Source organism: Calonectris borealis, unplaced genomic scaffold (assembly GCF_964195595.1).
Source record: "Calonectris borealis unplaced genomic scaffold, bCalBor7.hap1.2 HAP1_SCAFFOLD_121, whole genome shotgun sequence".
Classification (NCBI taxonomy): Eukaryota; Metazoa; Chordata; class Aves; order Procellariiformes; family Procellariidae; genus Calonectris; species Calonectris borealis.
In genome coordinates, this window is record NW_027441509.1 from 160,001 (window position 1) to 165,000 (window position 5,000).

A 5,000-nucleotide genomic window follows, 5' to 3' on the forward strand; every position below is an offset into this window, starting at 1 on the left:
CGCGGGGGTAGACCTGGCCTCCCACGCCGCAGGCGGCGGCAGTCTCCGGCGCCCGGGGGTAGACCTGGCCTCCCCCGCCCGGTGTTGGGGTGCCGTCCCCCGTCCCCCCGCGTTTATTCTTTTTTTTTTTTTTAACTTTTATTTATGTGTGTATGTAGGTACGTACGTAGGTACGTACGTACGTATGTATGTAATCATCGATTGGTACCTCGGGCGCAAATTGTTAATTCAAAAGGTGATAAGCGACCCTTCACATTTTCATTTAATTTACAACTAACTCTTGCACGTACTCTTGCCAAATTTATCTATTACAGCCGTCTTTATTAAAGAATTAACAGTAATTACTAACAGGTACTCATCGGCCCCACCTTCCCTCTCTCTCCCTTTCCCGTCCGTCACCTCTTGGCGTGCCCGAAAGAGAGGAATGCAGATTTGGTAAAGAAATCCGATCCTTCGTTATTGATGTGTCCATAGCCATGTTTATGTTTTGGGATCTCTTCAATGAACCCAATGGTTTATTTCATTGGTTCGATAAATTAAGTCTTCCTTAATTTTTAACGTCGATTCATTTCCTTCATTTCCGCACGAAGGAATTCATTCATCGTCGTCGAATACCTCGGTCCTAAGCGAGGGATAGAAACGTCGGTCACCGAATCGCTAGTCACTTGACCTTGACCTTAATTTACCCGGGGTCAGTTCTTGGTGCGCAGGGGATTGAGGAGTATTTGTACACGCGTCTTAACAAAGCAGGTCGAGCGTTATCGAGATTCTCCAATCGGCCCCGTTTTATTTTTCCGGGGGTATCGTCCACCTAGCCGTGCTAAAAGAAAATTAATTTTACCAGAATTTGATTGATTTCTTTTTCCCTACGGAAACCGATACGGACAATAACTCTTGTGTGACGCAGTGCTCGCTCTCCTGCATTAAAAGCCCTTTAAATCCCAGAAACGGGCGGGGGGTGGGGGAATTACGCCCACACGCACGCACACGCACGCATGCCCCCACTCCCCATCGCCCACCGCGGGCAGGAAGACGGGGACAGGGTGGCCCTTGTAGCAGACCCGCTTAAATCTCGAATCACCCCCCCGGTTCCCCACCTCCCCACACACCCCCCGGACGGGAGACGGCGGCAGCCCGGTCCAGCCGGACCCGGAGCACGGAGGGGCCGTCAGGTCTACCCGGCTCCGGGGCCGCCGGCGGCCGTCAGGTCTACCCGGCTCCGGGGCCGCCGGCGGCCGTCAGGTCTACCCGGCTCCGGGGCCGGCGGCGGCCGTCAGGTCTACCCGGCTCCGGGGCCGGCGGCGGCCGTCAGGTCTACCCGGCTCCGGGGCCGGCGGCGGCCGTCAGGTCTACCCGGCTCCGGGGCCGGCGGCGGCCGTCAGGTCTACCCGGCTCCGGGGCCGGCGGCGGCCGTCAGGTCTACCCGGCTCCGGGGCCGCCGGCGGCCGTCAGGTCTACCCGGCTCCGGGGCCGGCGGCGGCCGTCAGGTCTACCCGGCTCCGGGGCCGGCGGCGGCCGTCAGGTCTACCCGGCTCCGGGGCCGCCGGCGGCCGTCAGGTCTACCCGGCTCCGGGGCCGCCGGCGGCCGTCAGGTCTACCCGGCTCCGGGGCCGCCGGCGGCCGTCAGGTCTACCCGGCTCCGGGGCCGCCGGCGGCCGTCAGGTCTACCCGGCTCCGGGGCCGGCGGCGGCCGTCAGGTCTACCCGGCTCCGGGGCCGGCGGCGGCCGTCAGGTCTACCCGGCTCCGGGGCCGCCGGCGGCCGTCAGGTCTACCCGGCTCCGGGGCCGGCGGCGGCCGTCAGGTCTACCCGGCTCCGGGCCCGGCGGCGGCCGTCAGGTCTACCCGGCTCCGGGGCCGGCGGCGGCCGTCAGGTCTACCCGGCTCCGGGGCCGGCGGCGGCCGTCAGGTCTACCCGGCTCCGGGGCCGCCGGCGGCCGTCAGGTCTACCCGGCTCCGGGGCCGGCGGCGGCCGTCAGGTCTACCCGGCTCCGGGGCCGCCGGCGGCCGTCAGGTCTACCCGGCTCCGGGGCCGCCGGCGGCCGTCAGCTCTACCCGGCTCCGGGGCCGCCGGCGGCCGTCAGGTCTACCCGGCTCCGGGGCCGGCGGCGGCCGTCAGGTCTACCCGGCTCCGGGGCCGGCGGCGGCCGTCAGGTCTACCCGGCTCCGGGGCCGCCGGCGGCCGTCAGGTCTACCCGGCTCCGGGGCCGGCGGCGGCCGTCAGGTCTACCCGGCTCCGGGGCCGGCGGCGGCCGTCAGGTCTACCCGGCTCCGGGGCCGGCGGCGGCCGTCAGGTCTACCCGGCTCCGGGGCCGGCGGCGGCCGTCAGGTCTACCCGGCTCCGGGGCCGGCGGCGGCCGTCAGGTCTACCCGGCTCCGGGGCCGCCGGCGGCCGTCAGGTCTACCCGGCTCCGGGGCCGGCGGCGGCCGTCAGGTCTACCCGGCTCCGGGGCCGCCGGCGGCCGTCAGGTCTACCCGGCTCCGGGGCCGCCGGCGGCCGTCAGCTCTACCCGGCTCCGGGGCCGCCGGCGGCCGTCAGGTCTACCCGGCTCCGGGGCCGGCGGCGGCCGTCAGGTCTACCCGGCTCCGGGGCCGGCGGCGGCCGTCAGGTCTACCCGGCTCCGGGGCCGGCGGCGGCCCTCAGGTCTACCCGGCTCCGGGGCCGGCGGCGGCCGTCAGGTCTACCCGGCTCCGGGCTCGGCGGCGGCCGTCAGGTCTACCCCTTTTCGGAGCCCGTGGGGCCGCCTGCGGTACCCGGCGACCGCGGGTTGTTGGTTGCGTAGCGTCCGGCGATAAGGGCGGCCAAGTCTACCCGGCTCCGGCGGGACTTGGTCGCCTTGCCGGGGCCGAGGGGTAGACGTGTTGTCCCCGCTGCTTCGTCGGAGCTGCCGAAGGGGTCGCTGTTTTTCGCTGCCTCCAGTTACGTCATCGTAAAAGTCGGCGTGGTTGGCGCGCCTCCCCGGTGCGCAGAGGCGCCGCTCTTGGAGCTTGCCGGCGGCGGGGACGTGCCGGTCCGTACTATAGGAGCGAGCCGTGACTCGTCTCCAGAGCAGCGCTCGTCAGCGGCTGCAAGGCCCGCGGTTCTGCCAGCAAAGTGGGGTGCTCGGCGGCCGTCGTGGCGGTTCCCTCGGTGGTCCGGCCCAGCTTCCAGTCTCTTCGGTCCGGCCATCTCCCAGCGCTTGCCCGACAAGCCAGCCCAGCGTGTCCGAGGGGTCGGGAGCTGCGGAGAGCCGGAGCCGGCGGCCGGCTCCGGCGGCCGTTGCCGACCGGCACGAGGCATAAGGCCGGATCCCGCAGGGCAGGGCAAAGACTCGAACGCACCCAGCCGGGGCCCAGTGATGGTGAAGGTCACTGCCGGAGGCAGACGGCCGGGGGGCGTCGAGCCTGCCGCGGCTTACTCCCGGCTCCAGAGGGCCCGGTTGGTGGGACGACCGAGGTTGGCGGCACCTCGTCCCTTTGTGCCAGCCTTAAGCTGGAGCCCGCGAAGCGGGCGGAGAGAGCGGCGGCCGGCTCCCGGCCAGCCGAACGCAGACGGCCGGGGGGTGCCGAGCCTGCCGCGGCTTCCCCCCCCCGGCCCCCCGAGGGCCCAACTGACGGCGCAGGCGGGGCGGCGGCGTCCCGTTTTCACCGGTGCGAGCCCTCCGCGGGCAGCTGGTGGTGTCAGGCGGGCCCGGTGACGGGACTGCGGCGTGCAGGCGAGGCGGCGGCGCCTCGTCCTCGTTTCCCCCGGGAGAAGCGGTTCCCCGCGGGGCAGGGCAAAGACCGGCGGCCGGTGGCGGTCGCCGGCACTCGAACGCTGGAAGGCCGGGGGAGCCGAGCCTCCCTCGGCCCCGGGGGGCCCGATGATGGCAAAGGCGGGTGCTGGCACCGTTCCGGGGCAGAGGTGCCCGCGAGTGCCCAGCCCACCAGGGCTGCCGCCGGCTGCCGAGGGCCGTGTGATGGAGACGGGCAAGGTGGCGGCGCCTTGTCCTTTTTCTCCGGCCTTAAGCTGGAGCCCGCGAAGCGGGCAGAAACACCGGCAGCCGAATGCAGACAGCCGGGGGGTCTCGAGTCGGCCGCGGCTTGCCCCGGCCCCCGAGGGCCCGGTGATGGTGCAGGCGGGGCGGCGGCGCCTCGTCCTCTTTTTTGCTGGCGCGAGTCCTGGTAGCAGGAGGGCTCGCTGGGAAGGTCTGCACTCGTACGGGCGAGGTGGCGGCGCCTCGCCCTTCCAAACTTCTCCAGCCCTAAGCTGGAGCCCGCGCAAGCGGGAAGAAAAGGGCGGCCGGTCCCTGCGGCCGGCAGCCGAAGGCAAGTGGCCGCGGGCGTCGAGCCTTGAGCGGCTTTTCCCGGCCCCCGTTACCCGGGGATGGCACGGGTGAGGCGCGGTGCCTCTTAGTCTTCTTCGGCCTTCTCCTCCCCCGGGGTAAGCGGTTCCCCGGGGCGCAGGGCAAAGACCGGTACCGGTGGCCGGCACTCGAACGCTGGAAGACCGGGGGAGTCGAGCCTGCCGCGGCTTTCCCTCGGTCCCGTCGACCTCGCTCAAGGGAATCGATGCGTGGAGCGGGTGGCCGGCGGCACCTCCCGCTCCCCCCCTTCAGTCGACCCAGACCCGCAGGCAGCGCCTGCAGAGGTGTTCCTGGGCGCGTCGGAGACGCTTCACGGCGGGCCGGCTCTGCCGGTGACCAGGCCGCCGTTGCGGCTCTCCGGAGACGCTGCCCCCTCGCTCGCATGCAGAGCCCCGCGTTCCGCCGCCCGCCCCGCCCGGGGCGGCGGCGAGCGCGCGCGGCCGTCGCTGTCCCAGGACCGTGGCCGTGGGGCCCGCGCTTCCTCTCCCGATCGAGGTGGCACCCAGGGCGCGTCGGAGACGCTTCACGGCGGGCCGGCTCTGCCGGTGACCAGGCCGCCGTTGCGGCTCTCCGCAGACGCTGCCCTCTCGCTCGCACGCAGAGCCCCGCGTTCTGCCGCCCGCCCCGCCCGGGGCGGCGGCGAGCGCGCGCGGCCGTCGCTGTCCCAGGACCGTGGC